This window comes from Brassica napus, chromosome C2 (assembly GCF_020379485.1).
Source record: "Brassica napus cultivar Da-Ae chromosome C2, Da-Ae, whole genome shotgun sequence".
Classification (NCBI taxonomy): domain Eukaryota; kingdom Viridiplantae; phylum Streptophyta; class Magnoliopsida; order Brassicales; family Brassicaceae; genus Brassica; species Brassica napus.
This window is the reverse complement of record NC_063445.1, coordinates 21,243,916-21,264,719: the sequence shown is the minus strand read 5'-3', so window position 1 is coordinate 21,264,719 and position 20,804 is coordinate 21,243,916. Positions and strand designations below refer to the sequence as shown.

General features: G+C 38.3%; 1 long non-coding RNA gene across 1 annotated transcript; it reads right to left on the bottom strand.

Annotated features, from left to right (window-relative positions):
- Positions 1-3,817: 3,817 nt before the first annotated feature.
- Positions 3,818-5,226, bottom strand: LOC125582028. The gene is made up of 2 exons (XR_007319862.1): positions 4,235-5,226; positions 3,818-4,149 (listed from the first exon to the last, which is right to left on the bottom strand). It is a non-coding gene; the product is annotated as an uncharacterized LOC125582028 (long non-coding RNA).
- Positions 5,227-20,804: the final 15,578 nt, after the last annotated feature.

Here is a 20,804-nt window from a genome sequence, read left to right as displayed (position 1 = left end):
TGGTTACAAGGACAGAACCAGAACATGAGCTCAATCAAAATCCACACCACAAGTGGAAACCGAAATCTGAACAAAGATTGTTCAAGTGCCAAAACCTGAGGTAAATTTCACTCTAGATCATCATGATATTATTAATTCCATGACAAGATTAATGCACTTGTCTTGTCAAGGAAAAGTGAAATTATTACAGGAAACCAAGGTGAGTACAAGGCAAAGAAAGAACAAAATTTCTTGCTGCCACAACTGATTTAAGGGTTAATTGTTCTATGTTTATATCATTTTATAAATCCCTTTATTTTGGTATAATATACTTGTCTTTACCAAGATGTTTTGATCCAGGGATAAGTCAAGAGGAACATAAAAACCGAACTGAGCTATCAAAAGAAGGTGATCATACCAACCAGATCGAAAGTTGCAAGAAAGCAGCCACCAAATCAAACTTGTCCAAGGAAGAATATCATTTTTCATCATGCTAAAGCATCCAAGGTAAATTCGACCATAAAAAATTCTGTTCATGAAACTCCAGTATCAGATATAATTCACTTGGTCTTTGTCCAGAATGTTGAAAAATTTTCAGGTTGCAAAGAAGAAAGCTTCAAAGAAATCCCACCGGATAATCTTTTGTTGCTAGGAGGATCAACCCCAAAGATGGTCAGAACCGAGCCTAGTAGGAGTATGAAGGACCATCCACTGAAGAAGAGAGGCAATGCCAAAGTCCATAGCAGAGGCGTGATCATATCCTATTTGCTGAAAGAAGAGCCACCTGATGCACAATCCATCCCCAAACCGAAATAATATCAAGGTAAGACCTTAGAATCTCAAAAGAATATGAAAGCTGACTTGCTCTATCTTTGTGCAGGTTATCCAGTTTCGAGGTCGAACCTTTGTCAAGGGGGAGGGTGTGATGCGGCAATCAGATCAGCAACTGAACCAGAGGTCAACCCAAAGCCCTACTCAACCAGCTAAGCCGCCAACCAGGACATACGTGCACTAAAAATGTCATATCTTACAAACCAGGAGGTTTTAAATGACGAAGCTAATTTTTATGGATTCTACACTCTAGAAGAAGTCCATGAAAATTGGAATTGGGCCGAAATAATCACGTAGGAAGAAGTTATGAATTTTACAAGTCAGAAGTTTCTTAGCCCGTCCATCTGCGTGTACCCGACTTTAGAAGAGGATTCAAGCCCAATGAAGAAGCGGTCTGAACCAAATCCGATCATAGAAGTCAAGAGGAGTTTATAAACTTTCCAGAAAGCCCAAGATCAGGAGAAATAGTCCCGGAAATTAGGAGATATGATCAATTTCCCAAAACCGGCCAAACCAGTTCTACACTTGCCTTATTTGGAAGATCCGGGGTTCACATCAAACCAACCTCAATAATGGCAACCAGGCGAACTTCTAAGTCATTCAGAGGCACTCCACAACATCCTAGGAAGCACCAAGCCACACTGGATCAGGCGGATCCCAATCAAACCAAAAGATCAAGCCGGTTTACTCAAATTGGCAAAAACGATATTATTTATGGAAAGTCTTCAACCAACTCCACTTGGTTCGACCCAGACTTATTCATGGAAGCCAGGAGATCTTCTCAAACATACATAAGACATCCAAGAAGCCCTCAGCTGCACCAGCACCTAGGAGATCAGGCGGATCTCTCTTCCCATCAACCTTCCATATTTGGCAGCAACTACACTAAATGCTTCGAGGAAGTCTCTACAGATTTTTGCCCAAGACCAACGGCCATATTCTCTTTTATTGAGGCCAATGAGTATTTCAGGAAGGCTTGAAGATCATGTCCACGTCCAGAAGCTATCAAGATACAAGTCTTCACAAGTTTCTCTTTTGGAAGGAAGCAAATCAAGCCTAACGGCTATATTCCATGGAGCCATCAAAGCCTTTGCTCCCAAGACTTTAAGTTCAAGTTATTTTGTTTCCTTTTATCATTTTATGACTGTTAGAGTCTTTCTTAGTTGACCCTATAAAGCTCTAGTCGTTGCTTCATTGTAAATCACCAATTTTTTAAAGTAATAAGAATTATTCAGTTTTTCTAGTTTTGTCAAAACTATTGTTCTAAGTCTTTTGAGTGTGTGTGAAGCAGCTCCAGAGAATCTTGACTTATCAAGCCTCCTTTCCATAGAGTCTTGTGGCGTCCTCAATTCACCATCCTTCCATTCCAATTCGTTTGTCAAGCTTGAGAGTGATATACATCCAGCAGGCAAAGCACCATCTCAATCCACTTCAATCATCAACTGATTAGGCTGAGAGTGTCACACGACCAGCAGCCTAATTCCATCATATCTATCTTTATTTATCTTGTTTTATCATAGTAGAATTCACATCTCATTTGTTTTGCATTTGTTTTCAGGTTTACAACTTGCATTCCATTCATATCGCCCATCCGATCATCTCTTTGGTCGACCCATCCAAGCTTCCATCATCCATCTCGTCCACCCTGATTCCCAGCCTGCAACACTTCTACTATCAAAGGATAATGAGCCAAGGAGCTTTAAGGAAGCTAAAGACTTGAAAGAATGGAAAGATGCTTACATGGAAGAAATCATCTCAATCAACAAGAACAAGATTTGGATTCGAGTTGATAAACCAAGTCATATAAATGTCATTGGTCTCAAATGGGTGTTCAAGATCAAGAAAGATGCGGATGGAACTATCAACAAGATCAATGCCCGACTTGTAGTCAAGGAATATCTACAAGAACATGTGCAAGGACGTGTGCATGGTGTTGAACACATTCAAGGAAGTGTTCAAGGCGCGGACATCTTGACTAAGGCGTTGGCAAGAATCAAGTTCAAAGAAATGAGGGAGCTGATTCGAGTTCAAGACCTTAGCAATGGAAGATTGAAGCTTAAGGGGGATAATGTTGGAGATAAGCTTCAACATTACTAAAAAAGAAGTCACGAAGAAAAGAAAGTTATCCTTAAGTGTAATTGGGATAACTAGAAAAGGAAGTTATCCTTAAAGGAATTAGGATAACTAACTAAAGTTATTAGAATTAGGAAAAATGAAAGACCTAATTCATTGTGCAATAGGTTAAGTTAAGGATCCCTATTACCTATATAAGGAGATCTAATGTAAGAGAATCTCATAAAAAAAATAAGAAAGATAATAGCTTGTTTTAGTTTTTGAGAAGTTTCTAAACATTAATAAAGGAAGAACTCTTTATTAAAGCTATTGTGTTCAACGCCTAGAACTAGGATTTAACGTGTTATCGTTTTGGGTTACACATTTGTTCTTGGTTACATTAAGTTATACCAAAATTGAAATTTGATCTAACTTAAACGCATATCTAGTGAACTATGCGGCAAACTAAATTCGATTTTCTTATTTTTCCTAGCAAAGTCAACATTTCAGTTATGATCTTTAATCTTTATTAAATGAAACAAAGTATTTCACAATGAAAAGGTATAAGCATTTCGAACTGTAGTATGAAATTAATCCACAGTAGGGATCATCAACCCCGCGCAAGCGCGGGTGTGTGTGTTTGATGTGTTGCTGTTCGTTATGCTTGTAAGTTACTGGTTAATTTGTGTCCATTTTGGGCTACAACTTATTTATTCATATCTATAGTGTTAGTGTTTTTTATTCCTTATTTAGGTTCGTTACTTATTCTTCACCCGTAAGAAATTTACGCTGTGCATGTTAATTTTCATCAAGCATTATAGGGTGCTTCTCTACAGTCATCTTTCTGGTTTCTTATTAGTCCAGGCTATCATCTTTCTCAAGAGTTTGTTAAAACCATTATGTTGTGCAATTGTGCGTTAAAGCTCGGCAACTTGCAAACAACAACCATAACAAATCTGTAGAAATATCTTATGTGTGTATATATATAACACATTCTTTCTGTCATTTAATTAAAAAACAAAAGGCATAAATCCATAGTCCAATATAGTAAGTCAGCACAGAGCAAAAGTTCAATCATGTAAATTATCAGTCACAGTGGTGACTTATAAGACCATGGTCAACACAACTTTTAAGCAGAGGGGGTGTAACTATTATGCTATTCTTCTTTTCGGAAGATCATTTTCTTTATACTTAACAGTTGAACGCCGGCTCTTCTCTTCCATGCTATTTTCATCTTTGGCCCACTCGATGCTATCACCGGCGATGGTAAATAAAGAGTCGATAATGCTGTTTCAAAAAAAAAGAGTCGATAATGCACCCAAATGAATATGTTTGATAGAGATAGAGAAAGAGGAAGAGAAGAGAATGATACATAAGGTTACCAAATGGCGTCTGTAGGGATCAATGCTTGACCATGTATTTTAGCATTTGAAGTCAAGAATGATACATAAGGTTATGGTGTTAATTAGGGTTGGTCTTGTTTGGACGTAGTCTATTTGGGCTTTGACTATACATGTCCAGGAAATGAGATTGTCCAACTGGACAAACCCATTTGGAGTCATCATTTCTCTCCTCGCCTCTTCCTGCTTTGCACCTTTTCTGTGTCTCAACCTCTTTCGTCTTTCTCTCCACTATGGGTCTGGGTTTCTTATTTTGGAATTTTCTCCGCTCACGAGGATGCTTGATATCGGCGGTGATTCACTTGCTCTGGAGTTCAAGCACAGAGGAATGGCACGGTTTCTTGCAGGAATTCGGCTTTTAGGGTATGGTTCAGATCTATTTTCCTTCCTAGATCTGTCTCGTGGTCTCAATTCTCAGTTGCGGGGATGTCGGATCGACTCCTCTGTTCGGCGGTTGCGGCAATGCAGTAACTAGCTCGGAGATGGCAGTGGGCTTTGGCGTTTGGTTCTCTGGATCTCTACGGTGTCGTGGAGATGTGCTTCATATTTCGTTCAAGCCAGGTGAGCTCCGACGATTGGTTGTCACGGAGGTGAGCTGAGGATCATTGTATGCAGGAGGTGATGGTACCCTGCCCTGGCTCCAGCTCGTTAGGGTCGTCTGAGATCATCGAAAAGTGGTCGTCTATGGCCTTCTAGTAGCTACTCGATAAACCCTTCTCACTTCAGATTCCTCGTTGTTGTCACTTTCTGGACCTTTTTCTTGGTGGCAATGGCCTTCCTTGTCGGAGTTTGATTCTAGGTTTTCTTGTTCGGTTGCTTCACCATCGACACAAGTGGATTACTTAACGAGTCACGGGCATCTGATACTTTGGTTCTCGAAGTCGACAAAAGGCGTACCGACTATGTCTTGGTCATGACGGTGTCACTTTTGAGTTATGTTTCACATTCCAGTACTGATGGTAAATGATTTTTTTTTTTTTTTTTTTGAATAAATGTTAAATTTTATTCACCAAAAAAGCCTTTTTACATTCTGTGTAATCCTTTTTAAAAACTAAGATCAAACTTTAAAATATTTCTAACATTCTATTTAAAGTCCTGTTTGAAACCAAAATTGAAGAGCAGTCTCTAAACCTCTCCTCTTCCTTGTACTCATCAAACTCAACTTGTTTCTAATCCCCTTCTCAGTAAACTTTTGTAGCATGGCAATAGGTAAAGGTTTCTCCCCATGCCTGATACGATTTCTCTCCCTCCAAATAGCATAGATAGCAGCCTGGAAAGCATATCTAATGCAGAACATTCCCTTTTTATCCAAACTTCCACTTGTAACTATCCTCACCAATGAAGACCAGTTGATGGAATAGATACCCAACAATATACCCTTTGCGAGATACTCCCATAGCTGTGAAGCATAAGAGCATTCGAAAAACAGATGATTGCGAGTCTCTATAGCAGCTTTACATAGCACACATGCAGTATCAACTCCTTGGCTCCATTTCATAATCCTATCCATTGTGGATAGTCTATCCTTCATAGCCAGCCAGGTTGTAAATGCAAATTTGGGAGTTGCTTTTGCAAACCAAACACCCCGAGACCAGTCACACTGCACGTTAGTCTCCCTTATCATCATCCAGGTTTCATTAGTTGAGAAAGCCCCTCCGAATCCCGACCTCCGTTTCCAATTACTGACATCATCTCTCTCACCCTGAATATTACTTCTCACCGAATCAAGTATCCTTTCAACTTCTTGAAGAATATCTGATCTGTGGCGCCTTCTTCTACGCAAATTCATGATCGCTTCCTCGAGAGTAGCCTCCTTTCTTATACCCAAATCTATGATGCCTCTCTCACCCAAAAGATCAAACATCACACCTCTAACCGACCAGCAATCATACCAGAATGATATATGTCTTCCATTCCCAATCTCCATTTTGTAGAAATCTTTTGCAATGTCCCTAAGCTTCAACATCTTTCTCCACATCCATGATCCCATTTGAGAGTTTGATTTTACTGCCCAGAAACTTCTCTTCTTCAACAAATACTTCTTTATCCATTTACCCCATAGAGAGTCAGCCGTAAGCATCCTCCAAATTAGCTTTAGACCATACACAGTATTCACCTCTTTTAAAGCTCGTACCCCAAGACCTCCTTCAATCTTAAGTTTACAGATTTCCCCCCAATTAACCTTTGCACCAGTTGACTTCAAAACTGGACCTGTCCAAAGAAAAGAGGCACATAACTGCTCTACCTCCTTCATACACCTGCTAGGAAGTCTGAAAACAGATGCCCAGAAGTTTATTATACTCATAAGAACTGATTGAATCAACTGAAGCCTCCCCGCATATGAAAGAAACCCGACAGGTCCACGAACATATTTTCCCCCGAATCCTTTCCACCAACGGAAGATAGTCAGATCTCCTCATTGCTTGGGTTAGGAGAGGAAGCCCCAAGTAGCGCACAGGAAGTGTACCCACAGCAAAAGGAAAGTTGACCAATATACTACTCTTTTCCTCCTCTTTAATACCAGCCATATAGATAGTCGACTTCTCAAGGCTTATACACAGTCCCGACCATTTCTCAAACCCATCAAACACTGATAATGCCCCCTCTATAGACTCTCTTGTCCCTTCCACAAATACCATTAGATCATCCGCGAAACACAAATGAGTAAGAGAAAGGTTCTTACACCGAGGATGAAACTGAAACCTCCTCTCTTTCACTGCCTTGTCTATTTTGTGTGAGAGAACATTCATGCACAAAACAAATAGGTATGGGGAGAGCGAACACCCCTGCCTCAATCCCCTCTTGCTCTGAAAATACCCCGCAAGCTCTCCATTCACCTGAACCGAGAACGAAGGAGTAGAAATGCAGAGTTTGATCCAGTGAATATATCTCTCCGGGAATCTATAGCTTCCAGACTTTTGAGCACAAAACACCACTGCACTGAATCAAACGCTTTTGAAATGTCTATTTTCATCACGCATCTCGGCGAGACAGACTCCTTTTGATAATCTTTCACCAACTCTGTTGCTAATAAAACATTTTCCATTAGCAACCGACCCTGAACAAAAGCAGATTGACACTCAGAGATGATGCGCGGGAGCAACCTCTTTAGCCTGTTTGCTAAGATTTTTGAAACCACCTTGTAGAGCACATTGCAACAAGCTATAGGCCGAAAATCTTTCATCTCCAGTGAATCAGTTTTCTTTGGCACAAGAGCTAGGATTGTCGAATTTACTCCTTTTGGTAGAAATCCATATCTAAATACTGATTGAACAGCAATAGTGAAGTCCTGAGCAACAATGGACCAGGAGGTTTTGAAGAACTCACTGGGAAAACCATCCGGACCAGGCGATTTGTTAGACGGCATAGCAAACACAACTTTACGAATCTCATCTGCAGTAACCTCTGCTTCCAACAGAGTACAGTCTTCTTCTGAACACCGAAATTCCAACAGCTCCTTCAGTTCTTCAATAGATGCACCAGTATAGCCATCAGGTATACGGTTAAGAAATTCAGAAAAGAATTGAACTGCTTCTTCTTTTATATCCTTCTGCTGAGTAACCGTGCTCCCATTTTTACACTTTATCTCCCGAATGGAATTTTGCGCTTTACGAGAACGAATAGCATTATGAAATGTCGTATTATTTTGATCCCCCAAGTCTAGCCAGTGAAGCTTCGCACGCTGCTTCAGAAAATCCTCCTCCAGACTAGCAATATGAAGCCAACGTTCATAAGCAGCTGCTTCTTCCTGAATAGCCAAGTCACTTGGCATAGCAAGAGTCTGATTTTGCTTCTCACATAACAACCCGTGCGCTTCCTTTGCTTTCTTGGTGAGATTCCCCAACTTCTCTTTTCCCAACTCCCGAATGAGTGGCTTCAACCCCTTTAACTTCTTTGAGAAACGAAACATAGCAGAAGTTGAATGGAATAGTCTTGGAGTCCCATCCCAATACTCCCTCACCAAGGGAAGAAAAACTTCCAATTTCCCAATAGCATTTACATATTTAAACGGCTTCCTCAGCTTTTCTCCAGTAGGAAAGAGATTGATCTTACATCGTAGATGGTCAGAGCAACCTCCCGCCTCAAAGATTGAATAAGCAGACGGGAACCTCTGGATAGCAATATCATTAAGCAAAACTCTATCCAGCTTCTTACAAATAACACCCACCTCTCTCTTATTGCACCACGTAAATTTAGCTCCTTGATAACCCATATCAAAAAGTTTGCAGTGCAACGCCATTTTTTGAAAATCCCTCATACCTCCTGAAATTCTACCAGCCTCCAGATAAGCAGAACTCTCTTCCCCATCCAAAATCTCATTAAAATATCCTACTATCATCCAAGCTTTACCACTAAACATAGCAGAGTCTTTATGATGACACAAATCCTCCCAAAGTTCCACCCTATCTTCAGCCAAATTTTTTGCATAAACTCCAGTGTAAAGAAAAGCTTCTTGACCCTGCAGCTCCACAGAACAGGTTATAAACTGATCTGATTTATACACTGGAGTCATACTTACATCATCCCTCCAAACCAACCAAATTCTGCCTCCCCTATTATGCTCATAATTTGTTATATAAGACCAGCCCGGAAAAACCTTCTTCAAAATCTCCCCTGCCTTACTTTCTTTTACTCTTGTCTCCAAAATGCACCCAAAACTCAGATTACTCCCTCGTACCCACTCTTCTATCACGGAATGTTTTAAACTTTTATTGAACCCACGAACATTCCAGAAGAAACTCCCCATGTATTAGTGTTTACGTCGAGGCCGAGAGCTCTTTCCTGGATTTGGTTTGCGATTGGTAGTATTATTGGCTGCTTTGTGCAGGTCATTAGAGTTTCCATAATAGGTTTTGGTGTCAAGATCAGACCCGCTTTGGCGACGAAGGCACGGGTGTACAATCTGGCTATCAGATACTTGGTTAGTGTCTTTGCAGTACCTCTCTTTCAGTCGTCTGGAGCTTCAGTGTTGGGGACAATTACGAGCTTAGACAAGTTCATCGGAAGTTAGCTACACCGAAAATGACTGGGTTAGACTCGGCATCTGAGATAACGAGGTGCATCTCACCTTTCTGGGGTAATCATCAAAAGTTGAGAATGGCTCTCGATTTTCATTGAGGTTGAATCCAAACTAGTGGAATGTGTCGGATTGCAAGTCGAACGAAACTACCTAAAAACGGTTTAATTTGAGTTATTTTGTACGAGACGGTTTGTAATTAGAACCAAATTCCTGGTTTACGGGTCGAATGAATATAGTATAATATTAAAAAAAAAGAAACAGCCCGTTCTCAAACAAGTTACGTTTCATATCACTAACACTCCGTCTCAACCCTCACAAGCGTATTGTATTATCCAGGCCCAACTTAATGATGATAATATGATATAAAAAATCTATATTATTAAAAGAGAAGTACCTATTAAAAAACACCCCTAAGTTTTCTAATTTATTTACACTTCCCAGCCATTAAGAATTAAATTAAACTACCTATTTTAATGCTTGTCATTTCCAGTTAAATTAATGAGTTTTTCTTAATCAAATTTAAACTTAATGTCATTAAATGAACCTAAATATTTTAATGCTTGTCTTTTTCAGTTAAATTAATGAGTTTTCCTTAATGAAATTTAAACTTAATGTCATTAAATGAACCTAAAAATACATCATATTTAACGTAGCTTATTACGGACGAGTACGACCCAATAATGAACTTGAATTTTATTTTTACGAAAACGTGAATCACTTCACGTATGTAATATTTAAAATATATTAACTACAATATAACAAATGCATATAACCTTCCTATACTTTAGTTTGAAATGATCATGCTCAAGTTTTATATAGTCAACTTACATCATGCATCGATCGATGTATAATATTCAAACCACTTATAGTTTTCGTTTTCCTTATAGGAAGTATCAACCAACCAATCATCCTATTGATTTTCTAAGCTTTATAAAAAACGAATCAATAAATACAAACTCAAAATCCAATATCTTCTATTAATCAAAACAGAATATCTTCAATGTCGTATCTTTAATGTACCTATTAAATATAGAAAATGTAACCATAATTACACTAATTATAAGAATAGATTTGATTACAACCAAATGATCTATTTTTCCGGTAATTGATTTGCTTGCAGAAGAGGAACAATAAATTTAAAATGTGTATGAATATAAAGATATAGAGATTCCAACCAATTGCCTATATTTGCGTATGATTTTCGCATAATAAGCTTCAAATTGAACATTGAAAAAGATAGAGATGTTTTTTTAATCTTTTACCGACACAGAACTTAAACAAAATGAAGAGTTAAATGTAATTTTTTTTGTTACACTTCCCGGAAAAAAACGGTTACACCATGGGCTTTCATAATATGGTCTTTTAACATATAATGTTATGGACATTTAATAATTATCTTGACGAAAAACAGAGACTATAAATAATTTATTATTAATAAAATTATGAAATTATTTACAATTTGATGACTAATTCATCGCCCTTTTTTATATGTTAAATTTTTCATAGAAGTTTAAAAATCATTGTATTTTCTTTAAACATGTATAACTAATTTATAATCTTTTATGCCATACTAAGTCATAATATAATATTTCTTCATATTTTACATTAATAACCATTACTTTTATATATCGTCTACAATTCTCTAATTACGTCTGTTTGTTCTATTTTTTATATGATATTGAATATTCGTCATAAATAGATGGTTTAAGATGCCAAAAAATTATTTACTTGGTGAATATAATACATCAAATATTACAAATACATCATTTAGTTAAATAAATAACCAAAAACCGAAAATTTATATCCGCGTTGGCGCGCGGATCACGGTCTAGTTGAGTGTTAAACAAAAAGAACAAAGATGTTTTAAAAATCCATGACACGTTACAATAAAATATATTACTCCTTCTGTTTATACTGAGTGTCATTTTAACTTTTTAAATTTGTTTCATTATAAATATCACTTTATATTTTCAAACAAATATTAAAAAAAAATTCCAATTTTTATTTTATCTTTAGCTCATTAATTAACAAAATCGAACAAATTAACCTATTAAATAAGGATAAAACAAAAAAAAAATCATTTTTTTAATTTGGATGCAAAAACCTTGCAGTTAGTGATAAGTTCTAAGATATTTGATTTAACGACTAAACACTCGCACTACAAGAAAACACATGCTTAACGACGAAAATTAACGAGGAAAAACAATCCTCGTAAATTTGCGTCGAGTTTACGACGAATTTACGTGAAAAACTAAAGTCATCGTTATTTCCTCGTAACGTAACGACAAAACTGTTTCGTCGTAAAGTGGATGTAATTTTACGAGTATTTTACGAGGAAAAACTATTTCCTCGTAAATACGACGTAAACTTTGCGTGGTATTTACGAGGGAATAGTTTACGTGTATTTAGCGAGGAAATTTTTGAATCCACCAACTTTATAGGTGTTACACGTTTTTTTGCCCACCTAATTAATTTTCGTCGTAAATTCATAGCAAAATTACAACTACCAGATTCGAATTTTCCTATAAATATGGATGTTTGAACATCATTTTAAACACACCAACAACAAAAAACGTGAAAGAAAAAAATGGCTGGCTCCGGGACTATTTACGAGTTGCGGAAGTGGATGTATATGCATAGAGATGCTAACGGGAGAGTGACGAAAGAATACCTTGCGGGTCTGGAGACATTTATGCATCAAGCAGATTCAACACCGCTCGCCCAAGAAAGTGGTAAGATGTTCTGTCCTTGTCGGAAATGCAACAATTCGAAACTGGCAAATCGTGAAAATGTTTGGAAGCATTTAATAAATAGAGGTTTCACGGCAAATTACTATATCTGGTTTCAACATGGAGAAGGTTTTAATTATGATCAGAATGAAGCTAGTAGTAGTAATAGCAATTTTCAGGAAAAAGAACCGGTTGATCATCATTTGCATAATGAACATAGTTACCATCAGGAGGAGATGGTAGATTATGATAGGGTTCATGATATGGTAGCTGATGCATTCGTAGCTCATGATGAAGATGAAGAACCTAATATAGATGCAAAAAAGTTTTACGAAATGTTAAACGCGGCGAATCAACCACTTTACAGTGGTTGTAGAGAAGGTCTCTCTAAATTGTCGTTAGCTGCTAGAATGATGAATATTAAAACTGATCACAATCTACCTGAAAGTTGCATGAACGAATGGGCGGACTTGTTTAAAGAGTATTTGCCGGAAGACAATGTGTCTGCTGATTCTTATTATGAGATTCAGAAACTGGTTTATAGTCTTGGGTTGCCTTCGGAGATGATAGATGTTTGCATCGACAACTGCATGATCTATTGGGGAGATGATGAGAAGCTAGAAGAATGTCGATTCTGCAAGAAGCCACGATTCAAGCCGCAAGGACGGGGACGTAATAGGGTACCGTACCAAAGGATGTGGTACCTACCAATTACAGACAGATTGAAAAGATTGTATCAATCAGAGCAGACTGCTGGAAAGATGAGATGGCATGCCGAGCATACTCAGACGGATGGTGAGATGACTCATCCATCAGATGCAAGAGCCTGGAAACATTTCAACAAAGTACATCCAGATTTCGCTAGCAATATCCGGAATGTGTATCTCGGATTATGCACAGATGGATTTAGTCCGTTCGGAATGTCAGGGAGACAATATTCATTGTGGCCAGTCTTTCTTACTCCATACAACCTGCCACCGGAGATGTGCATGCAACGGGAGTTACTATTCTTGACCATATTAATACCTGGTCCGAACCATCCAAAAAGGTCCCTGGATGTTTTCCTACAACCACTGATAAAAGAGTTGAAGGATTTGTGGTCAACAGGGGTGAGGACGTATGACTGTTCAACGAAGACGAATTTTACGATGCGAGCGATGCTTTTGTGGACCATAAGTGATTTCCCTGCCTATGGGATGTTGTCTGGATGGACTACACATGGGAGATTAGCTTGTCCATATTGTAATGGAACGACAGATGCGTTTCAACTGAAGAATGGTAGGAAGACAAGTTGGTTTGATTGTCACCGTCGATTTCTTCCCATTGGCCATCCTTACCGAAGAAACAAGAATTTGTTTAGGCACAAAAGGGTTGTGAGAGACACTCCTCCTCCATATCTAACTGGAGAACAAATTGAAGCGCAAATCGACTACTACGGAGCTAACGAAACAGTTCGTTGGGGTGGTAATTGGCATGTCCCTCGTAATATGCCAGATTCTTACGGTGTTCATCACAACTGGCACAAGAAGAGTATATTTTGGGAGTTGCCATATTGGAAGGATCTTCTTCTGCGCCACAACCTCGATGTGATGCATATAGAGAAGAATTTCTTTGAGAACATCATGAATACAATATTGAATGTCCCAGGGAAGACAAAAGACAACATAAAATCGAGGTTGGACTTGCCGGATATTTGCTCAAGAAGCGAGTTACATATTAAAAGCAATGGACAAGTTCCCGTTCCGATATTCAGATTATCTTCAGAAAAAAAGTCGGTGTTGTTCAACTGGGTGGCATCAGAAGTGAAGTTCCCCGATGGGTATGTTTCGAATCTCTCTAGATGTGTTGAAAAGGGTCAAAAGTTCTCCGGGATGAAGAGTCATGATTGTCATGTATTTATGCAACGACTACTGCCCTTTGCATTTGCGGAGCTACTTCCAACAAACGTACATGAAGCACTTGCAGGTACGTAGTGTATTATATCACAATAATTTACAAAATAATATATGACTAACAATGTGTTTAATTTTTTTTTGAATATAAAAGGCATTGGAGCATTTTTCAGGGATCTGAGCACACGCACTCTTAAAGAAGAAGTTGTGGAACAGCTTCAGGAGAACATTCCCATCTTATTGTGCAACTTGGAGAAGATATTTCCTCCCGGATTTTTTGACGTCATGGAGCATCTAGCTGTCCACCTCCCATATGAGGCATTGCTTCGTGGACCTGTACATTACGGATGGATGTATCAGTATGAGCGAGCCATGAAATATTTGAAGGGAAAAGCAAAGAACCTCGCCAAAGTTGAAGGTTCTATAATTGCTGGAAGTTTGACGGAAGAAGTTTCTCACTTCACATCGTACTACTTTGCGTCAAAAGTACGTACACGGAGAAGAGCTCCAAGAAGATATGATGATGGTGGTGTTGCGCCAACATATGCAGTTGCTGGTGTTCCAGACATCTTTAGCCAGATTGGGCGACTCGGTGGGAAGTCTAAAGAGGTTTGGTGGTCGAGTGAAGAAGACGCTCATAGTGCACACACCTATATTCTACTCAATTGCGAAGATCCATTGATGCGTTATTTTGAAAGGTAACATATATTGACACTTCGAAACACATATAAGTATAATTAATTGTATAATTGCGAGAGATTCATTCCTATAAAATGTGATTTTACAGCCTATTTGTTTCTCAAGTCGAAGAAACATTTCCTGGTATATCCACAAGTGACGTAGACAAAAGGAAAGATCAACACTTCATTAAGTGGTTGCGGAATCAGGTATTAACTAAAACTTTTTTTTCATACATTATCTGTATTTCATTAACATTCTCTTTATTTTTGCAGGTTGATTATGACGACGACGATGCAGATTATCCTAAGTGGTTACACGAAGTAATTCAATCTCCACTTGTAAAGGTCACCACATCACAGATGTATTTCACACGAGGCTATACTTTTCATACATATGACTATGGTAGACAGCGGGCGACCAGTAACTATGGAATATGTGTGAAAGGGGAAACAGATTTCTACGGGATCTTGACGGAGATTATTGAAGTCGAATTTCCAGGGATACTGAAGCTGAAATGCGTCCTCTTCAAATGTGAATGGTTCGACCCCGTCGTCAACAGAGGTGTTCGGTCTAACAAATTCGGTGTAGTTGATGTCAACGGTGGACGAAGGTACAACAAATTCGAGCCTTTCATCTTAGCTTCACAAGCAGACCAAGTTAGCTTCCTTCCATACCCTCGGATGAGAGATTCAGGTATAAATTGGTTAGCAGTGATCAAAGTTACACCTCGAGGACGAATCATCAGTGGAGAAGAACCACCATTGCAAGAAGAACAGAAAAATGAAGTTGAGGAACCTGAACAAGAAATTGATGACATCCTTCTCATTGATCCGCATAATCACGAGTACGAAGATCTTACCGATGATGCCACAGACGAAGCTGTTGAAGAGGAGTTTAATGAAAATGATGATGTTTCTAGTGATGACGAGAATGTTGATGTATCCGATTGATGTATTTGTTTTATGAATAAGATGAGGGAGTTTTTTTTATGAATAAGATAATGTGGGGTTTGTTTTATGAATAAGGTAATGCCGGGAGTTTGTTTTATGAATAAGCAAATGTGGGAATTGTGGTTTGGAATGGAAATAAAGATGGGGTTTGGAGTATATGAAGTAGAAAATAAGGAATATGGGGTTTGGGGTTTCGTATTCAAGGGATTTAAACATAACACTCGTTAATTCCACGTAACAAAAAATCGTCGTAAAGGACTCGTAGGTCAACGAGGAAATAACGACGAAATATAAAAATAAAGAACGCGGGACTCGTTAATTCCACGTAGGACAAAATCGTCATAAATACCACGTAGGATGAATTCGTCGTAAAAACCACGTAGGATGAAATCGTCGTAAATACAACGTAAGACAACGAGGAAATAACGACGAAACCTAAAAATAAAGATGGGGTTTGGAATATATGAAGTAGAAAATAAGGAATATGGGGTTTGGGGTTTGGGGTTTGGGGTTTGGGGTTTGGGTTTCGGGTTTTTGGTTTCGGGTTTCGGGTTTCGGGTTTAGGGGTTCAGGGTTTGGGGTTTGGGGTTCGGGTTTCGGGTTTCGGGTTTCGGGTTTGGGGTTTCGGGTTTCGGGTTTCGGGTTTCGGGTTTGGGGTTTCGAGTTTGGGGTTTCGGGTTTAGGGGTTCGGGTTTGGGGTTTCGGGTTTTGGATTTTGGGTTTCGGGTTTCGGGTTTCGGGTTTCGGGTTTGGGGTTCTAGGGATTTAACCATAACACTCGTTAAAAATAACGACGAAACTTAAAATTAAATATGGGGTTTGGAATATATGAAGTAGAAAATTAAAGATGGGGGTTTGGGTTTCGGGTTTCGGGTTTGGGCTTTCGGGTTTCGGGTTTGGGGGTTGGGGTTTGGGGTTTCGGGTATGAGGTTTCGAGTTTCGGGTTTCGGGTTTCGGGGTTGGGGTTTCGGGTTTCGGGTTTGGGCTTTCGGGTTTCGGGTTTGGGGGTTGGGGTTTAGGAATAACGACGAAACTTAAAATTAAATATGGGGTTTGGAATATATGTAGTAGAAAATTAAAGATGAGGGTTTGGGTTTCGGGTTTCGGGTTTGGGCTTTCGGGTTTCGGGTTTGGGGGCTGGGGTTTCGGGTTTCGGGTTTCGGTTTTCGGATTCTAGGGATTTAAACATAACACTCGTTAATTCCACGTAGGATGAAATCGTCGTAAATACCACGTAAGCATAAATCGTCGTAAAGACCACGTAACCAGAAATCGTCGTAAAGACCACGTAAGCAGAAATCGTCGTAAAGACCACGTAAAAAGATTTAAACATAAAACACGTTAATTCCACGTAAGCATAAATCGTCGTAAATACCTCGTAGTGTAAAAACTAAAAAAAGGGAAAATGATCAAAATACCAGAATAACATGTGGCGAGACTTCCAGCAATTATAATACGTAAGTCTCGCCCACATGAATTCTAATATCTTATCCTTTTCCTATTTTTTCAAATATTTATAATTTGAATATGATTTTGCTGAGGAATGTGATTTCAGATAGGTGTGTGATTTGGGAGTTTATGTGTGGTTTGAGAATGAGAGTTGTGAGTATATTTATAGGAAAGCAAGCCTCGTTAATTCCACGTAGGCAAAATCGTCGTTAATACCTCGTAAACAAAAACACGGGCCTTTGTGATTCCTCGCAATTTCCTCGTAAAAAAAAACACGGGCCTTTGTAACTGCTCGCTATTTCGTCGTAAACTTACGACGATATATAATCTTATATATACACCCGAGCGCTCACTCTTTCTTTCCTCTCTACTTCCTCTCTACTTCCTCTCCATTTCGTAGCAATGGTAAGCCTCTCTGATTCCTCTCTAATTTGGTTAGTTTAGGATAGATTAGGTGGTTAGTATAGGGAATTTAGATAGGTTTGCGGATTTTATGTTATTTAGTGTTGATTAGGTGGATAATGTTGGGAAATATATTGTTGATGTTAATTTTAAAAATTTCATTTTTTTCCCAGGTTCGAAAAGGAAGACTTACTGCCCATTACAGAGAGATCTTCGGTGAGTCGGGTAGTCGTTTAGACCCGGCCTCTTCTTCCGCTCCCAGTTCTTCGGGCCAGGAGACTGTCCCCGAGACTCAGTACACTCAGAGAGTCTCTGGGTCTACTTCTTCTAGTGCACCATCGGCTCCTCATGTGCCTCCTCCGATGCCTCCTCCTGTGCCTCCTCCGATGGCACCTCCGATGGCCGCCGATATTCATTCTGATCTGATGGTGCCTCCGAGTGCTCCTTACTCGCAGTACACTGTAGAGGACATTCTCAGTCTGCCAGGCAGAGAAGGTTTACCAGTCATCGACCCAGACCGACCGGACGGAACGTTGTGGTATGTTGCATTAATTTTTTTTTAATTCATTTAAATTTCTTTTATAACATTAAAAAATAATTTATATTTTAAATTTGTATTTTCCAGGTGGGGGGTTGACGGATGTCTTGCATCGAACGTAACCGACACGATCAAGGGTTACTTCTCCATGGCACATACAAACTGGAGTAAGACGCCTCACTACGTCAGAAAGACGTGGTTCAAAATTTACGCTGTAAGTTTCTATTAATTAATTATATATATTTTAATTTTTTCATGATTTATATATATACTTTCTAAAAAACTAATTGTTAATTTATTTTTCCAACAGCAAAAATATAATTGGGCCTTGGGGATCACTGAGAGGGTGAGGAAGAAGTTTAACGCGAAAGCGAAAGTTCGCTTGTTGGACACGGTCTCCAACTGGAAGGGTGACTGGATCGTGAAGGGGTATGAGCGTGGCAAACCCGCTGAGCTCACCACGGATGTGTGGGATGGCCTCATCCGTTATTGGCGCCTTCCTGATTCCATTAGAATCGCCCAGGCTTGCTCTAACTCCCGTAACACGGTCGATGAGCACGGGAACGGGCCGATGCTTCACACTACGGGCCAAAAACCCCACGCCGGTGTCCGTTTGGAAATGGTAATTAAATATTTTATTAAATAATTTTTTAATACATATATTAATTTATTCTAACTTTCTTAACTGTTTTTTAGGCCAAAGAGACGGGACATCTCTCGTCTCTTATGGAACTTTACGAGAGGACCCACAAGAACAAGGCGGGCGTATTTGTAGATGGCAAGTCTGAGCAAATCTACAACGACGTAGTTGCTCGGGTTGAAGACCGCCAGACTCAGCTGACCCAGCAGTCTACTGACGGATTACCCGTCACCTTATCCACACTTGAAGTGGATAAGATTTACGAGGAGGTAAATTTTCAAAAAAATTAATTTTTAATTATTCATTTAATTTAACTTTAAATTTTTACTTACAATATTTATTTTTTGTTTTTAAGGTTGTCCCTAAAAAAAAGGGACGGACGTTGGGTATTGGTTCTGTCAACGATGTTCCGAGAGCGACATCGTCTTATGGTCAGCGACGGGATGATGAAGTCACGGAGCTGCGTAGAGAGTCCGCTCAGCTGCGTAACGAGTTGACCGCGACAAAATCTCGTATGGGTGGAGTCGAGGGCTTCTTGGACGTTATTGCGGCCACAAATCCGGAATGGGAGTCCATGTTGAGAAACATGCGACAACAACATCCCATTCAAGGCGAGTCATCCGACGTACATAACGAGGCGGATGTTACGAGGAGGAGTGATGAATTCTACCGGGCGATGAACGACCCTTAGTTTTTTTTTTGGTTGTTTTATTATATAAATTCAAAACTTATTTATATATAAAATATTTTCATATTGATTTATTTTTATTGTGAATTTTAATTTATTATTAAATTAAATAATTTTAATTATTTTTTAATTATATTTTTAAATTCTGTAAAATAATAAAAACGAAGTAAATTCGTAACCAATGTACGACCTCTTTACGTGGAAACCTTACGAGGAAATGACGAGAAACATTTAACGAGTATTTTACGAGGAACCATTTACGAGGAAATAACGAGGAAAAGTTTACGACCATCTTACGAGGAAATCATTTCGTGGTTGTTACGTGTATTTTGCGAGGAAACTCTTTCAAGGTATTTACGTGTAGATTACGAGGAACTATTTTCGAGGTATTTACGAGGAATTATAGCGACGTCCTTACGTGGAATATTGACGTGGTCCTTACGACGAATCGCCCTACTTCGTCTTTACGACTAAATATATTCCTCGCTAAGTTACGACGAATTAGCGAGGAAATATGTGTTACGACAGACGTGTAACGAGCAAACGCGTTTCCTCGCTAATTCGTCGTAAAGCCTCTTTTACGACGAAATAACGAGGAAAACCGCTCTCGTTAAGATTATGTTTTCTTGTAGTGTCGTGATTACTAGGTTTATTTTTCGGGACCATAAATCAATATCTGGAAACCGAAATATACTCCAATTAATCATTTACCAGATTTTACCCGCGCTTTCAAAACGCGAGATTATTTTTTGTTGATAAAATTATTAACCCGTTTGTTAATTCATAAAAAAAATATAAAAAAAAATATTTGTTCGATCTGTTTCTACTTGATAAATATTTTGTATATTCGATGAAATAATGCGGAAAATAGTAATTTTAAAAGATCTACTCATTAATGGTGAGTTGGTTTAGAAAACTAAACTTTATTTAAAGTTTTTAAATATTAACTAAAAGTAATTAAACTTTATATTGTAAGCGCATATATTTAGCAGATTTATGTAATATAGATTTAGAAAATAATTACATTCAATTTAAAATATATCTGATGCAATTAATACTGGTAATACTATGTAACATAAAAGGTATAAAAGCTATGTTTTGTAGTTGTAATTTTTTATGGTTTAGAGTTATGTTTTTATGGCTTAGGGTATATATAGTTAGGATTTTTTTTGCTTTACGAAGGCATCTAAATAATTATAATATAGGGTCTCGTTGATTTTGTGGCATTAGTTAAATTAATAAATGCTGCTACAATATAATTGGACAATAAATCCTGCATTTTTATTGGTTGAATATTTGGTAAAATATATATAAAAAAGATTATATAATTAATAAGTGGCATTTTATTGTAAATAACTTAAAAATAAAGGCAGAATTCTGTGACGAATTATACTTTTATAGTATAGATTGGGATACTCGTAATTACTAATTGTATAATCTTCAATTTGACGTATATCTATATTATTAAAAGAGAAGTACCCATTAAAAAATACCCCTAAGTTTTTTAACTTATTTACATTTTCATGCCACTGAGAATTAAATTAAAGTATCTA